This window comes from Emys orbicularis, chromosome 6 (genome assembly GCF_028017835.1).
Source record: "Emys orbicularis isolate rEmyOrb1 chromosome 6, rEmyOrb1.hap1, whole genome shotgun sequence".
In the NCBI taxonomy this organism is placed as follows: domain Eukaryota; kingdom Metazoa; phylum Chordata; order Testudines; family Emydidae; genus Emys; species Emys orbicularis.
The window spans coordinates 7,467,203-7,491,302 of NC_088688.1; positions in this window are offsets into that span (position 1 = coordinate 7,467,203).

Sequence of the window (24,100 nt, forward strand, 5' to 3'; positions counted from 1 at the left end):
AGGCATATTATTTTTAAAAGGGATATAAAACAATAGTGCAGCACTGCCTGATTATATTACAGTATCTATCTTCTCATGTATCAGCAAAAAGTAGCACTGAAGTATACCTAATTATCATATTTACAGTGGTACAGGTAGTAAAACAGTTATGTTTTGCATTGCTCAGGATGTTCAGGGTTGGAATAGATAAACTATGTGGGAGATTAGTAATAGGTAATTATTCTCTACTTACATATTCAGCTTCATATTTCTAAATTAAGGTAAGTGGGAAAAGCTTATAAAATATTCCCGGCTCTTTTATCTTCCCCCCTCCCTCTTATTAGAAACTGTGCATGAATTTGCATAGAATAAACTGAGCTCATAAATCAAAGCAGAAACTGCAAGAACACTCTTTGTAAATTATAATTTAAGGTTAACTATAGCACATTTTGCTTACTGTATTATTAATGACTTGAGTTCACTCATGACAAGATTACATATTAAAAAATGTTGGTAGACAAAACTCCAGTTCATAATCAATTTGTTTCCCACCCTTACCAAGACCTCTTCTTGTGGCAGGTCCTCTGAGGAGAAATGGCAGGAGACTGTCTTGGCAAGGAATGTGCTACCAGCACCCTGCTGTGTTATATAGCTCTGGAGTACAGCTGTGTGAAATGGAACAGCCCTGTACAATCTTCTGTACAGGCCTGGAAACTGGCTGTTCTATTCTGTGGCCGAGTAAGGACAGCATTGCCCCAGGATTTTGTTCCTACCTTGGTCTGCTGTGTGATCTTCAGCAAGGCTTCAGTTTCCGCATCAGGAAAATGGGGATAGTGATTAGAGATGGTGGAGAATTTTCCATTGAAACATTTTTTCAATAGCAAATGTGCCAATTTACAGCCATTATTCACTTGTCCATTGGGAAAGTCAAAATGAAACATTTAGATTCAGGTTGGGTTGATTCAAAATGAAATATTGTCCAACCAACTTGAAAACTTTTGCTTCAGGTCTGTTTGACACTGATCATTATCAGACTGATCTTCCATGGTGCCTTGTTAGAGCTGTGGTTCCAGTGCCTCATGTCCCTATTCTCTTCTGTGGGCCACAATCCTGGCCGGACTGTATCTTCCATGATGTACCATGCTATCCGCTCTGGCTGAACTGCATCATGGGAGTCATGTAATGGCCATACATGGTGGGAGATGTAGTCCAGCCAAGGAGCTGGAAATTCTGAGTTTTGATCATTTCTAATAACAATACTTATTTCCTTTGTTGAGAGCATTGAGACCTATGGATGAAAGCAGCTATGTAAGAACTAAGTGTTATTATTGTGTTCAGGTTCTTCTATCTGGCTAAGGTTACTAAAACAGCTTGGAAGCCAGGGAATGTTTCTTTCCTGCACTATCCCACACTTTCCATTCTCCCTAAACAGTAATCCGCACTCCTGAGAAAGTCTCAGGCCAATTATGTAACTATCTAAGGTCTTGACTATACTTGGAGTGATTCAGAAATCAGACATTTCTCCTGGAACTTTCCATTTTGATGAGTGAGCCATTTTTCACTGAGAACAGAAAAATTTTGAATGAAAACTTTTGCCTGGCTCTAGTAAGGAGTGCAGAATCAGGGGTCCACGAAACAAGCTAGCAAACAAGATCCACTGTGGATTTGCTCTTTGAAGAAGTTGCATAGAATCACCTAGAGCAGTGGTCTCCAAAGTGGGGTGTGCAAGAGGATCCTTCCGGGTGCGCGGCAGGAGGAGCACCGCCTTTTTTTTTTCCCCTTCAGCAGTTCAGCCGGGTGTCCGAGCGGCATTTTTTTTTTTTTTTCCCCTCGGCAGTTCGGCCGGGAGTCCGAGCGGCTTTCCCCCCCCCCCCCCCCCTCGACAGTTCGGCCAGGAGTCCGAGTGGCTTTTTTTGTTTTGTTTTGTTTCGACAGTTCGGCCGGGAGCAGGCGGTGCGCGATCAAAAAAGTTTGGAGACCACTGACCTAGAGGATCAATCCCATATTTCTTGCACACCCAAACTTTAACCATAGTGCACAAAATGTGCAGCATTTAGGCCCAATGTTGTTGAAGTAAAAATAGTTTTAAATCTTAGCATGTCGTCTAGTTTTCGGTCTTCATTTCAACTTCTCATTTCAACACCTGAGCCAGTATTCTTTACTCACACAAGTAGCCCTTAGTCACATGAGCATTCCTCTTGACTTTAAATGGCACTGCTAAATTGAGAACAAGGCTGTTCAGATAAAGGTTTCATGGAACAGCCCTCTTTCTTGCATTGGTGTCAAGTTCACCTGCTCGTACTTCCTTGTGTCTTTTGGGGGGGGAATACGTTTCTGATCTGAAATTAAGTAAAAATGTATTAATATCTCAAGTCCAGTGGTTTCCCTGGCTCCTTCCACCAGGTTACCACTGAGTGACAGCTGCAGCCAGTTAGTGATTGGCAGCTTTTTCCTATGACAAACATGGATTTAGATTTGACATCTTGCCAGTGTTATCTGAGCTTCCTAAAGATAACAGAATCCAGCCACTGATTCAGCATGCTGCAGTTCTACGTATATAGTTACAAGCAAATGCTGTAACCACAATAACCCTGAGGCTGTTCTTTGGATTGGAGAGGAGGAAACGTGGCTTTTTCCTCTATACCCCTTTTCCCCATGCCCAGTCATTCTGAGCAAACCTCAGCCACAGCTGGGGATCGAGCTCCCGATCTGCATTTGTAACGTTTGTTAAGGGCACCTAGAGCACAAAACAGATGCCCTGTTATTTTTGTTGTTTAAATAGTACAAATGAAAATACAGCAATCCATATAGAGCTGGAAACTGAAGGCCCGATTTTCAACTGCTTTGCATGTTGTGTGATCACTTACATCTGTGCAAAGTGTCCATAGTGCAGTGCCAAGTCATGTGCAAATGGTGACACAAGGTGCAAAGAAGTGGAATCAGGTCTAGAATCTGGGAGTGCTGTTCCCCAATCCCTTGCTCTAACCATCAAACCATATTTCTCAGTAGCTCATCATGCATTTTCTCTAAGGCCTTGGAAACAGTTATTGAAGCTGATGGGAGCGTCAGGTGCTTAGCACCTTTCAAGATTTGTTCCTAGAACATTTAGTAAAGTAATGACAGATAACATGGGATCCAAGCATGCAAAATGCTAAGCACCTGCTAGGAGGTGCTAAGTACCATCAGTTCTGATTGTTACCAAAGGGATTTGTGGTTACCCAACATCTTGCTGGATCAATTCAGTGGGTCCAGAGAAGGTAGAAGATGGTCCTCACATTATTACACTGATTTCTAGAGACTGGGGACTGAATGAACACTAGGCTTCTTTTTATGGAAGGAAATTGATATTGCTTGAAGTCTTGAATGAAGTGGAAGACAGTGAACGTCTCTCTCGCTCTCTGTCTTTCTCTTTTTCTCCCTGAGAAATCGTTGCTTCGTGAAAAAAGGAAGATTGCATTTCGTCGACTTCATTGTTTATAAGAAGCTGTCGGGATTAATCAGTGGTTAAGCCCAGCAGAATGAAAGCGGTTTGCACTTTCCATTTTAAATGTGAGAGAACCAAATAATCTATGCAGGGGCTCGCTCACAAACATTCCATTTGTTGCCATGCCTTCTGTCTGCAGGAGAGCATGTGACACCCTCTTCCACAGTAACTCCAGCAACACAACTGTCTGTCTCTCAAAGCCAGGGCAGGTGAGAAACTCCCGTTCTATGCCTGCAAAAAAGATCAAACAAAACCGTGTGGCTTGAAAAATGAATGGTGGAAAACTGAACGTTTTAATTTCAGTGAAAAATATTGGAAACAAAAGAAACATTTTTGTTCAGTTTTCCTTTTATGTTGTTTTTCGAAAAGCAAAATGCAACCAATGTGAACAGTCTAATTTCCTTTCAAATTATTTTTTGTCAAAATATTGAAAACATAGTTAAAATCTAATAGTTTTTTCTGAAACATTTTGTGGTTTTGATGGGAAAAATCAAGTCAAAAAAATGTGCTTGGGTGTACTCAAAACCTAGATTTCTAGGGGCTGGCTTGCAGGTCACTAGGTAGAAAGTGGACTTCTGATGTGGTTGTCTCAAATGACCAACTCTGTCCTATCAAATAAATAAATACATAAATAATAATAAATAACAACCTAAGATCACAAATTTAGGAAGCAGGAGCTTCATTTAAACTGATGTGGCATGCATCTTCTGTAACTGCCAGTAGGGTAGAATCTGCACAGCTGAATTAGATCTTCATGACATTGAGAAGTGTGGATTTCACAGAGCATTCTTCTCTTCACCTTCTCCAGTTTATTATTATTAGAGCTAATTGAAAATCAGAATGTTTGGAATGAATGACTATATTGGCGGGGGCCTTACAATTCATTTGTTGGAATGAAGTTGATGTGGAAATCAATGGATTATTGCAAGACAGACATCAACCAGGACTCAAGAGGGACACTTTGAAGAACTAGATTGTATGGTGTGGCTTAGATTGTATGTATCACAACCTAAAAAGAAAGCAGGAGAACCAAAAAGGAAAACTGGTTCTTGCAAACCAACTTGAAACAGCATACAGGAAATGAATAAGGGTTTCTCAGGTAGTAATAACAATAATTAACATGAAAAAAAGCTGTTCATGAGGATTTCAAGGGCTAAAATGCAACAAACACAAAAAAAGCTTGTAAGTTTTCCAGAGGCATAAAGGAAAAACACCCACACCCAAACAAAGGCATCCCTGGGAGGAAAATGAGACAGCCAAGTAACTGGTACATAAAATAAATGCCAGCCAGTCAACTCCTCGCCATAAACCCAAGGGGGGAATTGGTAACACAGGGAAGAAGGATTAGCAATGCCTTCCAGGGCTTTTATGAAGCCTTCTATTGATCACAAACCTTTGTTGTCTAGGAAAATGGTAAAAGAATATCTAGATAAATTGGAATTGACAAAGCTGGGCAACTCAGACAGGGAAATCTCTTGTGTCTCCTGTAACCACAGAAGAGATATTGAAAGTGATACAATCAATGCTGGCCAGGAAAGCTCTGGGGGAAGCTGACTTTACGCATCAAGATTCTATAGTTGGTCCCATGTGATTGGTGTCAGTTTGTTTTGGACGATGTGCTCAGTGAGGCATCTGCTGTAGATGGTCTATCCCTTCCATATTTGATGCTGTTCTTTCATTGTTTCAAAGGGAAGGAATGTAATAATCATAAAAAGTTATATTATTACAGAGTTCTTTTTCGCCCTGAGATATCCAAAAGCACGTGGCAAGCTATAGGTTGAATCCCATCTTTTATTGTGCAGATGTAGAACAGGATAAAGAAGGCACAGCAAGCTCCTCTATGGCTCCTGCACAGACATAGGACAGGATATCCACTTTGTGCTTGCAAAAGCCAAAGAGTCCAGATGCCCTTAGAAGAAGTTGTTAAGAAGGGAAACAAGTCTCACATGTGGAAGGTCAGCAGTATATTATACACTTGGTCTTGGTGGCATAATGAGTCTATGCCTATGTTGAGCAGAGAACCTTCTGCTCTAGAAATCTAAGCTAATGCTGAATCTCCAGTAGCTGTGATAGTATTAATATTCCTTTTCCCTATGGGTTGCAGTCCCTAGTGGGCAATGTGGTCACTTGCCGTTGAGCACGTCTCCATTGCAATAAAAGGAAGATATGGAGGGGTACTTCTGAGGATAGTAGGCAGAGAGGAGCTGTGGAGTGGGACAGAGAATGCTGAATGCACAGAAACTCAGGATACAGAAACTTGGGGGGGAGGGATAGCTCAGTGGTTTGAACATTGGCCTGCTAAACCCAGGGTTGTGAGGGGGCCACAATCCTTGAGGGGGCCATTTAGGGATCTACGGCAAAACAAACACACAAACAAAAAAATTGTTAAGGACAGTACTTGGTCCTGCTAGTGAAGGCAGGGGACTGAACTCAATCCCTCTTCAAGGTCCCTTCCAGCTCTATGAGATAGGTATCTCCATATATATATATACACTTATACAAGGATGAGCAACCTTTATTACCTGCTAGCCTAAAGATTTTATACTTCTCTCATAAGCTTCCCTCCCAGTGGTCTGTCAAAACAGTGGCTCTAAGCAGCCACAAGTAACATTACAGAGAGAATAGCAACCTGAATGGAACTTGGAGGGAGGAGCACAGGTTGCAGGAAATGTTTGGAGGATGCACCAGGAAGTTAGTCTTTGTGCACATGGCTAGAATGCTAGCCGCAGTTGCATCTCTGTAAATAGTCTGCTCATGTCCTTCAGTAGGTGGTACATAGAATAGATATGAGAGGAGCACTCCACTAGGCAAACTGTGTCCCCTTCTACTGGCTAGATGTTACACTGAGCTTTCTGCATCTGCTACTGACTTTAAGCTAATGAATAGGCATGCTCCTTTTAGCACAAGCAATATAGCCTCATGCTGTTAGATCCGCGGGTCTCAGGTTCCATTTGATTTCATTAATAATCACGATATGTGCACAAATTCACCCAGTAGGATGCCTCTCAGTACCACATTAATACTGTGGGGATACAAATAGGATTGTAGCTTGTAAGGAAGACAACCTCAAACTTAAGAAATGGCCCATGTTATCAACCTTTGGGAACCTCTGGTCCATCTGAAATGGTTTGGTGTTCACAGTCCAGTTCCTATTGGCTGGGCATCAATATAATAAAATAACTACAATTGCAACTGCCCCCCTTGTAGGCAATCACAACAGAGAGAAGCCAAAGTTTGACTGGGCTGTCTGGACAGAGTTACCCTCTCTCCTACTAAAGAATTTCCCTCTAGAGAAGATTTATGCTATGGAATATTGACTACCACTTTCCATTCCATTCTGTAGATAAAAGTCCCCACGGCACCTTTTGTCAGCTCTAATTCCATTATAAATTAAAGAAGGGAAGGGAAGATCCCTAAATTGTTCATGTAATTTCTACGGCCTGAAGTCCAAGAGAGTAGGGAGCTCACTATTGAAATCTGTTGGTGATAATGAGAAGGTCAGCCCAGAGCTGATTGAGAACTCCAGATGGACAGAAGCTCAAGAGGGGAAGGAACTCTCTGCTGTCACCTATTGGTGAGCAATAGAAATGACTGAATGTGCCAGGCCTCATTTGCATTTCAGGTATGTGACGGTTTGGGGAATTCTGGTCAAAATGCAGTTAAGTTTTCCATTTGGGAGGCAAGAAATACTCTTTTCTCTGTTAGGAAACAACAGGACAAGAGAACTACACCAAATTTTCCTGGGATGAGAGGTCACCCTGACCAAAGCCTTGGTCTTTGATCACTCGGTTCTGGAGCTGCAAATATGGTGGAGAAAGAGAGAGGGAAGGAAAAGGAAAAAAGAGCAGGGTAGGAGGAAGAGTTGGGCTCCCGTCTTCTCATGGCAGCACATCCTAGGTGGCAAAGATTTGCTCATGATGCCTTATGCCAGTGATTCCTCTGTAAGCGGGGGAACCAAACTAGTTTTGTGACCCAAAGTCGGGCTGAAGCAGCTTTTGCTGATGTCACAGAGGACAGCAGCATAGGTGAAGAACTCTGGCGAGGGCCCCTCTATGCTGCAATCAATAAAGCTGAAATCACTACAGCTGGGATATATGCTAAAGCCCCCAGGGCAGACCAGGTAGACTTCCCTTAGGGACTGGCGGGAAACCTGCCTGAACTCTGGACTCCACTAACTCAGGACAACAAACAGTGGGTGGGGATGCAGAGGAGCAGGAGGATAAGGGAAGTGGCTATTGCAGGAGCACATCACCTTACTGGATGCCCACACCAGGTCTGAGTTCAAGACTATTGTCAAGAGTCTTCCATTCTATACAGTTATTGGTGATTTATTATTTTTGGACTTCCCCCCAATAACATTTCCTTTGTTTCATACATGGGCTCAGGTTCAGATACTCAGAGGCTCAAGCAAGTGTTATTTCTTACGTTTTCAGAAGGAACCCCTATATATTTGATCCTGCATGGTTCTCAGCCCCTATCCAGCAGTCTGATGCCCATCTGCACAAGAATTCAAATGCAGGATCAGGGCCTTGGACTTGCATTATTCCAGCAAAACATCCAGATCTTCATATATCTTTATCCAGGAATGTATAAAATTATAGCTTTATTGAAAGAACTGCAAAGCCTGGAGTGGACCCCAGAGAATAAAAACCTGCTGTATCAAATGATACAGACTCAGCATGTGGATACAAGGTCCATAATATTTAAGGTTTTACATATTTAATTTCCTGGCAAACCTCCGCACACCATACTGCAATGATTTAAGCACTTGTTTGCCTTATCCGGGGCCATTTGCCTACTCTGCTTTTAGCACCAATGATGATATACTAAACCCCTTTGTTAGTGGGGGTACAAAATAAGAACTTATCTCCTTATAGCAGCAGTTTTGCTATGTTTGTGTCAGCACCACAGTACACAAGGACTGGTCTGTCTTTGCTGATTTAAATTCTCCTGAATACAAGCCTTCCAGAGCTGTAAATAGAGAAAGGTTAAGGCCACATCTTCTAGCTCAGATGAAGTTGCTTCATCGTTTATTATTGTTCGGGTACAATCAAATTATTGATGTTCTCAGCATCGCAGGGCCTACTGTGCTGTGCAAGCCACACGAGTGAGTTAGTGAGAGACAAGGAGAAGAAAAAATAATAAGGTAGTGAAGAAAAGGACTCTTAACACTTGCATGCAAAATCAAATAGGAACTAAATCCCAGAACGGTGCTGCAAGACTACTATATATATTTTTTTTCCCCCTTCATTTGAAAAATCCTTTGCATGGGGAGTTAAAAAAAATAAAGTTAAACATCCTCAGGAATGGCAAGATGTCAAAGTGCAGCTTTTTCCCTTAAGCATATAAAATATTAAGAAGGCTCAGCAAAAGCCAATAGGGAAGCTGCTTAGATAAGGAGATGAAAAATTAATTTTAATGCACGGAGGACTAAGTAATTCACTTATTTCACAACCTCAATCAATTTTAATATTTTAGTATTTAATGTGAAAGTAGCGTGTCTCCAATAATATCTTAAAAGTTGCTCATATCTCTTTTTACTAATGTACTAAGTTGTTCTCTCTCTCTCTGTCTCCTTTTCTCTCTCTCTCTTGCTCTCTCTCTCTCGACCTCCTCCCTGCTAATTAAGCATTATGGGGGAATTCATGGATTCTTCCTATTTTCTAATGTCTTGGTATTCCCTCTCCACCCCTCACATGTTTGAATCTAAGAGGCTTTCCAAATAAGGGTGGGATTCAAATCTTTGGAAACACACATGTAAATGGAGAAGAATGTCACAGATGTTGATGGAATAACTCCCAATTTACACGTATGCAACGGAGATCAGAATCTTGGGGAGGGGAAGAAGAAGTAGCTTTGAAACCAATATACAAACAACATATTCTCTGCTGATTTCTAGGGGGATACCTAAAGGTCAGAGAATCTTTCTTTATTTCCTCTATTGGGTGCCTGGGGAAAATATCCTTATTTTAGCCATTAGATGCTCAGCTATCAATGTAAGAGGTTAAGCTGTCTGCCTTGCACCTCCATTTAGGCATTTATCTACAAAATCATGAACCTGACTCATTTTATAACCATGCCAATGACTAGTGAGCCATTTCCGCTGCATTTCCCCCCATAATTTGATTTGAAAGCAGCTGAGGTTTAAGTCGATCGGGTGAGAACTGTCAAACCGGGGTATCTCACAGGCAAAGCAATGCTCTCCCTATTTATAACTCATCTTTCAGCCAGAATTGTGCAATATATGACCAGGACATGCCACATGTCTGTTTAGAAAATTGGCCCTGTGTTTTTTATGGAGAAGTATACAAACTGTATTGTGCATGCCAGCCTCTTCATTATATCCCATACCCCATCTTATTGGGTATTGATTTCCTAATTATCATAGCAGCATAGCAGTCAAAGAGAGAAAAGATTGATTAAGTCCCTTCTGTAATGTTTTGGCACCGTGTAATTTTTTCCCCTCCTCGTGTGAGTTTATTCCATACACAACGGCTCTGCAATTAAGAATGATTTTCAGTCCGAGACATTTAGAAAGGGTTCAGATTTCTCTGGTAATATGTACAACTTCTTTAAAAAGAACAGCAGCGTGGCTGACTGAGCATATCCCGGAGGTCAACCTCCTACACATGCAGGTGACTAGAACGAGCCGGACCATCTGCAATTGTGCCCTCTGGTGACTCTTAGTAAAATTACACTCTCTAGTCCGCCATCATTCCTCCCCGCTTCACACACACACACACCAGGAATGTTCCCTACAGTATATTTACCAGTGTTTTGTAGGGGCCAGTTTTCAAAGCAGTGGGGCGCCTATAAATCGGAGAGGGAACTCCCTAGAGGACTGAGGGGCTCAAGGAATGCCAAGAGGAAAACTACTCCAGAAAAGAGCAGGCGTAGGGGCAATCACCTTGCGGGGAGAAGGGGAAAGGTGCTGAATCTGGACAGAGTTGAGTGCCAATTGGGGTCTGCTTGCATATGAAATGGTGGACTTGCCTGAGAGATGCCAGCCTGAATTTGCAGAGCCTGAAACAAAAGCTTTCCTGTGTGAACCACCCTGTTCATTGCAATCAGAGGCCAATGTTGACAGTTTAAAAGTCACGACTGAAATCTATTTCACTGCTCACCAAACCATGTAAGCACCAGCCTTTCACAAAATGCGGGGCATGCTTTCCCGGGGAGGCAGTAAGGACTAGCTGGGGCAGTTGTGGGGAATGCAGAGCAGAAGATGTGTATGTTAAGATGGGGAGGCCTTTAACCACACCTGACAGGACAGCAGAGGGCTGGGATTGATTGTATTTCCCCGAAGAAGGGGCTTGGTTTTCAAAAGTTTGTGAAATGCTGTGCTCGGGACTCTGCCCAGGAGTGAACTCCATGTTTATGGATGCAGGTTTGGGCCCTATGCTGAAAAGCCAAATACTTCCAATATAAAAGCCTCATTTAGATTCCTAAGTCCACATTTAGGTGCCCAAAGTTGGGATTTCAAAGGACCTATGTAATTTAGGAGCTCAAGTCCCATTGACGTCACTGGACAGGTAGGTGACATTTTCAAAACTCAACGGGACTGAGCCTCCTAAGTGAGAAAATGTTACCTTGTCCTCCCACGTTACTTTGGCACATTTGAAAATTCCACCCTTAGACATCTAAATGAGGACTTAGGAGTTTAAAGATAGGGTCCTCATTTTTAACCATTGTGGCCCAAGCTCCTTAAGGCAGGGACAACGCTCTCCTTTGCACGCTGTCAGGGTTCAGCAATAATACCAATCGTTAATAATGTTGGTTGTCTATTGCTTTCATTGGCAGCTAGAGTTTTCTGTGCCACAAGTATAAGTGTGTATTTAAACTATTTCAAATATTTCATTTGTTCATCATGTACATATTTCCTGTCAGCCATGGAATAGTTGCTCGGGTTTACTCTTCCCATCTCTTGATAGGTCATGGATAGTATTTGACCCAGTGGGTAGTGCACTGGACTGGAACTCAGGCAATGTGGTTTTTATTCCCAGCTTCGCTGCTAAGTGACCTTGCACAAGTCATTTCCCCTCTCTGTGCCTCAGTTTCACTATCTATAAAACAGGGTAATGATCTTTCCTTTATAAGTGCTTTAAGATCTACTGATTTAAAGCACTAGGTAAGACCTAGGTTGTAGTATTATTATTATTACATCACTCTTGTTCATAGGATGGGTGGTCCATTCCCAGTGGGTTCGGTTACCACGGTGGCAGTCCCCATAGAAACATCAAATAAGGCCCCAATTTAGTCATCAATCCTGGTCCAGCAAAACTCATAAGCATGTTCTTAAGTCTCTGTCGACAGCTTTTGCTACAGACTCTCTAGGAGTCCTGGCTTTCTTCTGATTGGTCCAGTAAAAGAGATTGCCTCACCCACTCTGGCTCCATGACTGGTAGTTCTGGCAGCTGTGTGGTCAGCCTGATTGCCTGTGAGCAGGGAGAACTCCACTCCCTTTTGCCTATGCTCAGTCTGGGGTATGTAAACCCCATTATGTATCCTCCTGCTCAACGCAGAGGGCCAGGCTTGGTTGGCGAAGGCTACTTCGCTTGACGGAAAATCGCCATTCTGATGCAAACTTCCTTGCCCAGTGTTGTATCCAGAAGGTGTATAGTTGTAACGGCACGTGCCATCTCGTAATCCTATCCTCAGGTTCAACTCTTTCATTACATTCAGCCTGTGCAAGGGGGCTACATCTACACTATATCTACCTAACTCTACCTCCAATTCATCGGTTAGCAATATGAATTCCTTCTCAAAGTTTGGACTGTATAACACCGGGTATGTGCAGAGTATGCCCTTGATCTCTTGAAAGGCCCTTTCTCACATGAGCATCCATAACACTCATCTTGGAGCAATGTCCCTAGTTATGTCAATTAGTAAGGTTGCTATGATGGGGAAATGTGCTATGAACCGGCGATAGTAGCCAGCTAGGCCTAGGAAGGCCAACACATGCCTTTTGGTGGTGGGGTCTTCTACACTAGGGTAAGTCCGTTCCTCATCCACAAAGGAGCGGACTTACCCTGCACTGACTATGTCTCCCAGGTAATGGGCTTCCTCTTTTCCTATCACACATTTAGCATGGTTTGTTGTTAAGCTAGCTTCCCCCAGTGATTGGAGAACGGCAGCTACTTTATCCAGATGGGAATCCCAGTCCTTGCTATAGATGACTACATTGTCCAAATATGCCACTGCTTATTGATTATGATGTTGGAGTAATCACAGTGAGCCCTATTGGGACCACCACAATAGGAGTCATACAGTCACTTTGGGATTCCTCTATTACCCCGAGTTCCAATACAGTCCTGAGCTTTTTTTGATAGCCCCCTGAATTTATTGGGGATTGGTCAGAGCCCTATCCCTGTTACTTTACTGGGTTCCACATTAATGTGATGTTGGGCCATGCATGTCTTCCCAGGGTGAGCTGAAAATACCTTTGGAAAAGCAGCCACTATTTGGAGTGCCTGGTCTGCTTCTGGCTTAGGTTCTTTCTGATGGGCTCTGAGCTTTCTTTTGGGGTCCCAGTTCTGGTTCCTTAGGATTTGGCATGATGAAGAGATTTTCCATGGCTTTCCAGGACTTCAGCAAATTTCCATGGTAATGGTTGTCTGATTAAATAGTCCAGGTTGCCTACCTTTTTTATCATAAGATCCATGCCCTCAGCTATTAACTATGATTCCAAGGTTGGAAGAAGTAGTAGAATTCTGTCACCCAGCTGAAGACATGCATTCTTGCCCTTTTATTATAATGTCCTCTTTATTGCTGCTGTGCTTCTTTGAGATTTTCTCTAGCCTCCACAGCCTCCAGTCTCTCATATAACTTTAAAATATATTGTAGCATGTTTCCACCTCATGGTGCCTGGCTTTATCATGTTTCCCATACCAGGTCTCATATGCCTCTTGGCTGTCACCTGTATAGCAGTTTGAATGGTGAAAATCCTGTTGAAGCTTGAACTACTTCCCTGATAGCAAAGAGTAGGGCTGTAAGTAATTGGTCCCGATGTTGAGGGTCCTGGGTAATGAGTTTCTTGAGCATCCTCTTGAGCGTCTCATTGAATCTTTCCACTAGGCTATTAGTCTATGGATGGTACATGAAGGTGTGTAATGTTTTGACTTTTAATACCTCCCAGACCTCTCTCATCAGTCAGGGTGTGAAATTTGTTCCCTGGTTTGTCAGGATCAGTGTGGGATTCCTTACCTGCACAAATCCCTACCCGCACAAAGACCTGCACAAACACCTTCAGCAGCTTAGGGGCCACTAATTGACATTTGGAGCATGATACACAGAAATTCTCAACTTTTTTAAAGACTGTATACCCAGGATCTAAACTGTCTCTTCTCTTTCCCAAGATGTTCTGCACATGGGGTTGTACATGCTAGATGTAGGAGCTTGCAACAATGTACCCAGGATACTAGTAGTTGTGTCCGTATCACCTGCATCTGCTTTTCTTGTTCTTCATAATATAACAAGTCCAAAACAGGGGTACTGCTATGCCCACAGAGGATCCACCTCTTGTTTTCTATCACTGCTGCCTTATCGGAAGGCCCAGCTCAAAGCTTCGGGTTTTGGGTTTTTTATTTTCCACATGGCAATCTGAGAAGCCTATGAGATTCTCTGAGTCCAGTTACAGAAGGGACATTTTGTTTGGGCCTGTGGAAGGCCCTTCTCTGGCATCTTCTGCATTACCTCTATTGACCATGGACTCTGTGATCTCCATTATGCCTATGGAGAGAATCGCCTTTCTCACCAATCTCCGCTCTTTCCTTTTCATCCACCTTTCTGTCCAGGACTTTTTCCTTGTAGGTCAGGCGATAAATAGGTTGGGGTCCTTAAAAAGGAACAGAATCCCTCACATTTTTTCTGGAATGTCTTTCTCAGGCTCCTACACTAACGGCAGCTTCTGGAAGAGTTCAGGGAAATATCTCCAGTCTTGTCCTAATATCGTGTGGTAAAGGAGATTTGGAGACATGCATACTTTCATCCAGTCTTGGTTCCCATCAACAGTCAATTTTATAGTCATGCTGGATTACTGCAAAATATCTCCATGGATGCATTTAATAGGGATTTCCCCTTTCATAAGCTTCCTTGCCGTTCCCACTATCCACTCCCAGAAAAATGTCTGGTCTCAGCCCAAGTCTATGAGGTCCTCATCTTTTGACCATTCACCTCACCTCACCATCATGAGTTTCTCCTGGCCTTTTTTCAAGCCCTTTTCTCTCTTGTCCAGACCTGCCCAAAGTTTCCCTTATGAGGGGGCTGTCATGAAACCTATGTCCCTGTTGTTTATGGGAGTAACAGGTTATCAAGTCTTTCCCTTGTCTTCTAGTTGCTGGGTCAGCCTATTTCCAAGCTTCACTGGGCCCTTGTTCCTGTGGAGGTGTGAGGTGAGGGGCTGGTGGGACACATAAAGTTGTCGGCCTGCTGCCTCAGGGAAATCTTGCCCATAGACGCTAAGAAGGTTGCCAGTCATCTATCCTGCCTGCTTACCAATCAGCTACCTGCATTCTGTTAGGGTTTATCCAATATGTACCACCACCACCCTTGGATATTTGATCCATTTCCTTCACCAGTGTGTATTGAGCAATTATTTTTGCACAGAGGTCCCTGGATGTCTTGAGAGGCCTCCATGAGGCAGGTGGCATCAGGTAGAGTTATCAGTGTCTGCAAACCCAGTCCTGGCTTGAGGATGGAAGAATCTGCACGAACTTCTCCATAACTGTATTCTGCTATCTGGAATCCCATTTGAAACTCTGGCTTTAACCAACACCAGCAGAAGTCCATAAACCTTTTGGCGATCACCCAAGGGTATGCTTTGGGGGCGGGGAGGTAAGCTCTTGTGATGAATGAACTGACAGTAAATTTCTTCATCCAGATCTAGCTGGTCCAATACGACTACGTTCACTTGCTTATAGTCCTGGGCCGCTGTGTCGTCAAGTCCCTGGTATGCTGCCATTGGAATAAGAATTGCTTGTGTGATGCCATCTATTTGAACAGTTGTTGCTGTCTCTTGCTGTTGTGCTTGTGAGCCAGCCAGCCATTTTGTAGGTGCTGATTCACCTCCATAGCTCTCTTCTTTTTTTAAAGCCCCCCTTTTCTTCAGGGACAGTAAAAGTCAACCCCACTTCTGGTACTACATTGTTGGCTACAGTCTCTTGGTGTAGCCACTCTAGGGGTCCCAGCTTTCTTCTAACTGGTCCCTTTTAATTCACCTACAATTAGACTATTCCATAAACTCTCAACCTTAATCGAATCAATCTCTAGGGCTTCTGCCTTCTTTTGTCTCCTTGACAGTTTCCTAGAGGCAGTCTGGCATAGGACTGTTGCCTCTCTGAAAGCCCAGGGCTTTCTGCCTCCCCTTTCTATTCTCCTTCCTTTATAGCTGGGTTTTCATTATTGGTCAGAGCGGTGGGTGAATGTCTCCATGAATGGCACTTTTGTCAGGGAAGACACGTCTCTCCCTTCTGCCTGTGCTCAATACAGTGTCTGTAAACCCCATTACAGTCTCATTGACTTCAATGGGATTTAGGCATGAGGTTAAAATTAAACACATCCTGAAATTCTTTGCTGAATCAGAATAGACTTGTGCATGTGTTTAAATACTGTTGCCCCTTTTGACCCAAATGGCTAGTGAAATTTCAGGGCCCTGTGCATGTTTCAGTTGGAAATAGAAATTGATGAAGTCTGATATTTTCTTTGGTGCAGTTTTGTTTATTTATAAAGAATATATAAAGTCCTCTGTCTCTGAATATAGAAGGGACCCAGAACAAAAGAAATAAGCTATTCTTAGCGTACAGCCCCAAACCTCTTTTGTTAACAGACCCAAAAGCTCTCTCTCTAGTTTTATCCAGGGTCAAACTGTGCTCATAGGAGAACATTATAGTGCACATCAGAGTACATAATCCCAACTATACATTCAAAATGATGGGGTCTAAATTAGCTATTACTACTCAAGAAAGAGATCTTGGAATTATTATGGATAGTTCTCTGAAAACATCCGCTCAATGAACAGCAGCAGTCAAAAAAGCTCACAATGTTAGGGCCCATTAGGAAAGGGACAAGAAATAAGACAGGATATACCATAATGTCACTATATAAATCCATGGTTTGTCCACACCTTGAATACTGTGTGCTCATAGGCTACTCGTAGACTTTCTTTTTTACCTCCTTTCCTTCTCTCTTTGTTCTTGTCAGTGTCCTCAGTTACTGTGACCTTGTCTACACTAGAACTTACTTCGGTATAATTTATGTCTTTCAGGGGTGTTAATAATCCACACCCCTGATGATGTACGTTATCCTGACCTAAGAGCCAGTGTAGACAGCGCTAGTAGACAGCGCTGTGTCAGGGAGAGAGCTTCTCCTTCTGACCACCTCTCGTCAGGGCCGCCAAGAGGGGGGGCAAATGGGGCAATTTGCCCCAGGCCCTGGGCCCTGAAGGGGCCCCCATGAGAGTTTTCAGGGGCCCCCATGAGAGTTTTCGGTGGGTCTTCGGCGGCAGGTCCTTCAGTGCCACCGAACACACCCGGAGCGAGTGCAGGACCCGGTGCCGAAGACCCGGAGTTTCTTCCACTCCGGGGCTTCTGCGGCAATGGCTCCTTCCGCTCTGAGTCTTCGGCGGTGGGGGCTCCTTCCACTCCGGGGCTTCGGTGGCAATTTGGCAGCGGGTCCTTCACTCACTCCGGGACCCGTCGCCGAAGTGCCCTGAAGACCCAGAGTGGAAGGACCCCTGCTGCCGAAGACCCCAGGCTCCCTGAATCCTCTGGGCGGCCCTGCCTCTCGTGGGAGAAGGAGTAATTAACCCAACAGGACAGCTCTCTCTCATTGGCTTACAGCGTCTTCACCAGAAATGCTACAGCGTGCATGTTCTCTCACACACTTCTACTCCAAATAATACTCAGCCCAAAAGCTCTTGAGTGGGTTCACACACACCTTTGGTCTGAGGTGGAGCTCATGCTTACAGGTATGTTATTTGAAGGGTGAGGTCACACTTGCCAATTTGAGGGGGATTTAACCCAACCCATAACCAGCTCATGACAATGCTTTGCTTAAGTGGGGCCTAAATCAGTAAAATAATAAGCAAAACGTGATAGATTTCTTTTCTCAGTAGCCTTCGTAGCAGATATCTTGCATATAAACTATTGTAACTAATAAAAAAATGTTGCCCAATCATAACTCACAACACGTATTAAATTATTGAAGAATACTAGTTGGAATATATATTCATGAGAATATGAATTCTAGAAGTGTTCTGACAGCCGTTTTGAAAAGCTCTTTTTCTATTTGTGCAATGAATTAAAACAATTAGTATTTATATTACAACAGTGCCTAGATGACCCGTTGTGCTAGGCAATCTACAAATACATATTAAAGTACAGTCCCTTCCAGAAACAGCTTACAATCTAAATAGACAATGGAGGGAAGGGAAACACAGGCATTGAAAGTGAAATAATTTTCCCAAGGTTGCATAGCAGGTTAGCGGTAGATGCAAGAATAAAATCTACATCTCTGACTTTCCTGCCATGGCCCTGTCTTTAAGACCACACTGTCTCTGATATTTGCACACAAACTGTGACAAGAAACAAGGTTCAAAACACATAGGGTGAACTCCTGGCTGCATTGGATCCAATGGCAAAACTTCCTTTGACTACAGTGAGGTCAGGAATTGACCCTTCGGCACAGCTGGTCAAAAATTTTCCAAGGGAAAGTTTTTCTTTACCCATCAGAAATGGCCGAGTCATTGAAATCTCAACCTGTGGCGCAAATGTGTTGATTTTGAAAAAAAAATTGTTTTGAAGAGAAAATTGAAGCCAAGCATCTCAATAAGTTTCAAATGATTTTTTTTGTTTCAAAATAACATTTTGTTTTGCAATTTATTTTGTATTATAAATTCTTCTTCTTTCGTATGGCTTGGGTAGATAGCAATGACCACAAATTTATATCTAGCTTTGATATCCAGAGCATTACCACAGCAGCAAGCTGGTGAATATCCTTCAGGCCCCCGGCGAAAGAACGAAGGGCACACTCAGATATGATGTGCTCTATTGTTTGTGCCTGGTGACCACAGCAGCCTACAGGTGTTTGCCTCATTTTCTATTTAATGAGGGTTTGTCCACTTCTCCCATGAGATATCCTGATGCAATTCAATCTGCACCATTCTTTCCAACATAAATCAAAACCCGGTGGTTCCTCAGCAGGGTCAACGACGAGCTGTTTGTTTTGATCAGTCAAAATGTTCCATATGGCTCATATTATAAATTAATATGTTATGTGTTATAATAAGTTTTTTAAAAAAAACTGAATTGCCCATGAAACAGCTGTACCAGCTTTTCACAGATTCCAAGGCCAGAAGAGATCACTGGGATCATCTAGTCTGACCTCCTGTAGAACACAGGCCATAGAACTTCCCCAAGATAAATCCTAGAGCAGATCCCACCTAACTGTACCCTACAGGTCTAATAAGCTTCTCGGCATTATTTTGGGGCAGCACTGTCAAGTCGTAAATTTACAGATCATCAAGATAGAGGGACCATTCCCATCATCTAACCTGATCACTTGTCTCACACAGGCCACAGGTCTTCCTGGAATTAATTCCTGTTTGAACTTGAAAGTCGTATTGCTTCATTGTTTGAGGCAATTATTGTAGTAAGGCACAGGAATTTTTATACAGGGCATAGGTGCAGGTTCTTGCAATATTCTGTCTATATTTCTCTCTTTCTGTCTCCCCGGTACTTTGTTACTGCTGTGGCAGTTTGCAAAACTACTAAACCCTAATTTTTCACTATGTACTAATCTAACCAGACCACTTGTGAGAATTGATGGGACTTGACCAGGGGTCTGTAGGAAGGGAGCACTTCCATACCACCAGCAGGCAGGGTTGGCAGTGCTATGGTCAGTGCACCATACATCCTTGGAAACCAGTCACTGCAGGAAGTGTCACCCATGGTAGATCCTCCTCTGACCTCTGATTGGCTCAGACCTACTATTTAAACAGGGAAAGAATACTAGGAAGTTGTTTGTGCAACAAAGCTAATCCCTGACCTGCTGTTAAAAGGGATGCTGCCTTCTTCCTGCTTCCTGTCTCCTCACCCAGACCTCCGGATCATGGCTACCAACTCTGGCTTGACCCTTTAGACTTGATTACCCATGGTTCTAACCACTGCACATGATTGTCCAAGCCCTGGTTCCTGACACCAGTGGAGATCAGCTCCCTTTTCCTTACAATTTCATTAAGACAGAAAAAAAAAAAGTTTTCTATTGCAATTTTTCTTCCCCACCTCCCTTATTTTCACATAACCTGTTTCAATTGATAAGAAATGAACCTGGCCCCAATTACTCAAGTCTTTAGACCACCAAAGGGCACTGTTTTTAGTTTAACTGTTATAGTTTTCAGGATGTTCTACAGTCCAAAGGGAAGGCATATTTATTTATTTCATTATTTATTTATTTTGTATAATGGGGCTGGAGAAGGTCAGAACATTCAATTACAGTGAAGACTGGGAAAGCCTTTATAGACAGGGCATCATTACCAGAATTTTTACTGCAATACAACTGTCAGTCCTCTAAGTGTAATTTCCTCCTTCCGATGCATGCTGAGAATGCTTAGATTTGGGAGGTTTAAAAAAAACACATTTCTTTTATCATATATCGAAGGGAAGGAATAGAAGTGAGTAACATGTAACACCCAGCGGGAGGATAAAGGGCCAGTTTTCAACACAGTGATGTACAGAAAAATAATCTCCCATTACTGTAAGGAGCCTTTTACTTAAATTTGACCCTCAATAGTTAACTGAGCACAATTTATAGCTTGATCCTGAAAAGTATACCTCAACTAAGCAAGTTAAAATCTACATGAGTGATAGAAACAGTGTGTCTGGAAAAGACGCAGTTGGTAGAACAACGGTCATCAAGCATCATAAGCCATCAAGCAGGTGCTGGCTGCCGGAGATGGATGCAACGGCCAATGAGTGCAGGAGTTCAACGTTCCAAATGAGTCTGTGGTCTTAGGCCATTTTCTAAAATTAAGTCAACTGCCTCTTCTAATCTAGGTCAACAGCAGCTGAAAGTTGGTGGCTCTTTGAGGGGGGTCTCTGGAGCATGTTGGTAGGTCTCAGCCCAGCTACTGGTCACGGCAACAAAAATCCACCATGTACTCTGCTGAAGGGATTCCGTATGAAAACACAGGCCTCAGCCAGCTAAATTCCCTTTGCCTAGGGAGAATGGTATGGACAGATTTTCAAAAGAGCTCAGGCGTCAGGTTCTCAGTGGCAGATGCTGGGTTCTGAACGCCTTTGAAAATCTGCCCCTTAGTCACTTGTGCACAGAAAAGATAACCGAGCATCAGAACATCACCAAGGACATTCCACTGCTCAGGGGTTCTTAACCCAGACCCAAGTCTTGGATTCAGATCAGCCTTCTTCTAAGCAGTCCCTAACCAGCTGCCTCTGGTGCAGCTACCTCTAGGGTCCCTATCTGAAACAAGGGCAAGAGACTGGTATTAGTGCTTCTATTTTTCCCACCGGGCATTGCACTTAGGGGAATAGTGATCTACAAAAGAGGCGTGGTAAATCCATGCAGAGATATTTTTACATCAAGCTCCCAACATGTACATGTCCTTATCTTAACATCACCACTGGCCTCTAGCTCCTATGTTCTTGTACTTCAGTAGGGCCTAAGACTGAGAATTCAGTCTTCACTGTGCTAGGCGCTGCACAGAGACAGAGCAAAAACATGCAGGCACTGCCCCCAAGAGCTCACCATCTGGTTTAGGACAAGACACAACAGTAAAGAAAGAGAGTATAATTGGACAAACCAATACCCCCAAATTAACCACACACTAGGGTGACCAGATAGCAAGTGTGAAAAATCAGGACACTTTGTGTGTATGGGGGGGGGGGGGAGGGGAGGATAGTTATATATATAAAATAAAGCCCCTAATTCAGGGATTATCCCAATAATATCAGGACATCTGGTCACCCTACGTGCACCCCCCCCCACACACACACACGCCAGATTCAAGTCTAGAAATGAGCAAAGATTATGTATGGTGGCAATCAAGTCATGTAGGGTTTCTTACCAGTGTAGACCAGTAGCATACCACATCCTACCTCTAGTTTATTAAAAATGTGATTGGATCACAGTAATTACAGAGGTGAGAAAACTATTACATCATTGAATTTCCATCCTTTTCTGTCTGGCTTCTCTAGATTCGGGGCCCGTTGAGGTATTTGTTATCTCTTAGGCTAGGTCTACTCTACCCGCCTGAATCGGCGGGTAGAAATCGATCTCTTGGGGATCGACTTATCGCGTCTCGTCAGGACGCGACAATCGATCCCCGAATCAACGCGCTTACTCCACCAGCGGAGGTGGGAGTAAGCGCCGTCGACTGGGAGCCGCGGCAGTCGATTTTGCCGCCGTCCTCACAACAGGGTAAGTCGGATCTGATACGTCGAATTCAGCTACGCTATTCGCATAGCTGAATTTGCGTATCTTAAATCGACCCCCCCCTGTAGTGTAGATGTAGCCTTACTCTGTGTATGTCCAGTGGCTAGTGTAATCCACACACCTCCTGGGTGTGGTGCTTTGTCCCATCGAGTGGCACCAAGACCCCTTAGAGATTTATGAGTCTGCTAGAGCATTAGCTAAAGGCAACGTAGCTTTTAGCTCATGCAGTAGAGGCTCATGCATTTAGCTCCAGAGGTCCCAGGTTCGATCCCGCCTGACGATGACCAGGGTCTGCCAGTGTTACACTAGCACAAGGGCTTTTTTCTCAGTTGGAACCTCTAGGGACAACTCTAATACAAACTATCTAACCCAACAGGCATTGGGCCAAATTCTCAGATGCTCTAACTCTATTGACTTCAATGAGCAGAGAATTTGGGTGCAGTCTTCCAAGAGAAGACATCATCTCTTACATTGTTTCTATATCTCATCTTAGCCAAGAAGTCACCATGAAGTGATGCTGCATTCAAATGAGGCTCATCCAAATGTTGCAGTGGTGTGTTAATCTGAGAGCCGCCTCACAGGCTCAGAGGTTCTTGCACAGCACTTTCCCCTTCCCAATTTCACACTTTGGATGCCTGGAATTGCCCATTTCCTAATGCTGCTGCCCAATAATGTTGGACTTAATTTAACCCCCAAACTGCCCAATATTTTGTTGGGAGGAGGTTAGAAAATGATGTAAGAGAAAGAACGCGTAGGAATTCCGCTGCCAGACACACACAAATGAACAAAAAAAGTTAATTTACCCCTCAAAAAAAAATAGGGAGAATTTTCCTCTACTAATGATATTCAATTGTTCTAAGAAGAAAAAAAAATGGTATGAAGTATAATGAGATGCCAAATACAAAAAACCCCATGCTGCTCATCTCTAAGCCCTTCTGTTCCTTGAAGTGAAAACTCATTTTAAGAAGATTATGCTGTATATATTAGAAGATGGGCTGATATTCTTCATTCATCCTCCACTGGGGCTTCGGCAGTTAAAAAAAGAGAAAACAACCAAGCCAAACAACAACATTTGTTCCTATTCACCTGTTACACTAATAGGAAGCATAGCTTTGTATTCCTTCATTTAGACTTGGGGAAAAAAAATCTGGGGGATTCATCAGTTGTGCAAAGGTCTCAGACTGTAACGCTGATGAGCAAGGTTACAGAAAGGGAATAAGGTAGGCTTTGAATGAATCCCAAACTCAACATACACTGCAACGTTATCCTGGTTTTAGGTAACAGAAATGCTGCCGAAAACTGCTCCCATTGCAAGCGAAGGGACTCCGTTTCCAGTAGTGTAGTAGAGGGTAAACAGTGTTAATCCACTTCTCATTTGGGAAATATAAAGTTTAGTTTAGGTTAGTTTACCCACTTCTTCATCCGATACCTCACAAAATAATCCTGCAGTTGTAACAAGCAACAAAGACTTAAGCTTGCTAGGAAGAGTGCTACTGCAGGAGGGGAAGGGAACACCTCCCCCACAGAACACAAATCATTGCGTATGAGTTCTTTAATTATTGTGTAATGAACAAACCTGATTCCACGTATACCTGCAGAGGGAGAATTTAGGTTTGTGTGAGATTCTGAGGTGAGAATTTGAATTCTCTGTCTTTGTTGTGCATTAACATTTATTTTAATTTTATTTTATTGGCTTTGGGAATTCCCTTTAACTAATGTTTTGTTTTATACTTTTAAAAGGTTTGACACATAGAGATGTGTACAAAAAGCACATCAATTTGCAACATGATAACCGGCTAGGACTGTGATTCATCAGTTGAGGTTATAAGTTCAAGTTCTCCTCTGTAGGCTTGTATGCCATGGTCCACTTCTCCTCCTTAGACTCATCTCTTTTTTGCACAGTCATTGATCTGAACTCCTGTTATTGACAGTCATTTCAGGTAGCAAGCTGTCATTTCCTTTTTGTTTTATTTTATTTTGCATTTGGACAGTAGTTTCAATTAAAAGAAAGTTATGCACTGGTTTTCAGGATGAACTACAGGCTGATCCTGACTCATTAAATTGAATGGGAGTTTTGCAACTTCCATTAAAGGGAGGAGCATCAGTGCATGAGAAGACTAAATCTATCAAACCCAGCTGCTAATTTCTGAGTTGTAATTGAACAAAACCAAATAAGACTTTTGCTATGTTACA